Here is a 1,191-nt window from a genome sequence, read left to right as displayed (position 1 = left end):
ATGGTCATATAAATGTTTTCAGGGCAGGACTAATATGAATCATCTGAAGTTTGAAGGAGATCAGAACATTTACGGCAAAAATATAGCAATTTTCTGTTTCATGGCGAGACATCAAAATTAAACCCTCTGCAGCACGCATAGACACTAATGATATGTCATGTTTGTGTACATCAAATACACACCACAGCACTGAAATTTCAGGTGAATCCAAAGATAAGTGTCTGGTAAGAAGTACTTCCTTTCACCACCAGGTGGCGCTATGACTATCACTGAATATTGTCATATAAATGTGTTCAGGGCAGAACAAATGTGAATCATGTCAAGTTTGGTGGACAATGGACCATTTACTCCAAATTTATAGCAATTTCCTGTTTCATGGCGAGACATCAAAAGTAAACCCTCTGCAGCGCACATAGACACTAATGATATGTCACGTTTGTGTACATCAAATATAGACCACAGCACTGAAATTTCAGGTTAATCCAAAGATAAGTGTCTGATAAGAAGTACTTCCTTTCGACACTAGGTGGCGCTATGATTATAAGGAAATATGGGAATGAGAATGTGTTTAGGACGGGACGAATATGAATCATGTGAAGTTTGGTGGAGATTGGACCATTTATGCCAAAGCTACAGCAATTAAGTTTTTCATGGCGAGACCTCAAGATTCAACCCTCAGCAGCGGGCGCGCCATTCAACATTGGGCAAATCCTGTGATAACTTTTGGTCACAACATAGTCACGCTTACATACACCAAGTTTGGAGCCAATCTGATTAAATCTGTAGGACAAGTTTGTTAATTTACAAGCCCTGGAAATGGGCAAAAATGCACCAAAATTGCACAGTAAATTCAAAATGGCGGACTTCCAGTTGGGTTTGGAGCATGGCTCCAAGAGGCTTTTTTGTACATAATAGAATGTTACAGGTGACTACCAACTTTCATACATGCAGGTCAAACCAGCTTTGGGGGCTGCACAATTGAAATATTCTAGGGGGTGCTGTTGAGCCATCTTGGTGCATCAAAGCACAAAAATCACATCAGACAACAGGACTTGCGACCTGTGATGTGTATGCCACGTTTGGTGAGTTTTCAAGCATCCCTTGTCCCTTCAAAACAACATCGTGTTTGATGGCGAACAAGGCGGCGCCATGGTGACAGCATTTGATGAAAACTCAAAAGCTTCATTTTTA

This window comes from Epinephelus moara, chromosome 14 (genome assembly GCF_006386435.1).
Source record: "Epinephelus moara isolate mb chromosome 14, YSFRI_EMoa_1.0, whole genome shotgun sequence".
In the NCBI taxonomy this organism is placed as follows: domain Eukaryota; kingdom Metazoa; phylum Chordata; class Actinopteri; order Perciformes; family Serranidae; genus Epinephelus; species Epinephelus moara.
Note: the sequence above shows the minus strand (reverse complement) of the source record.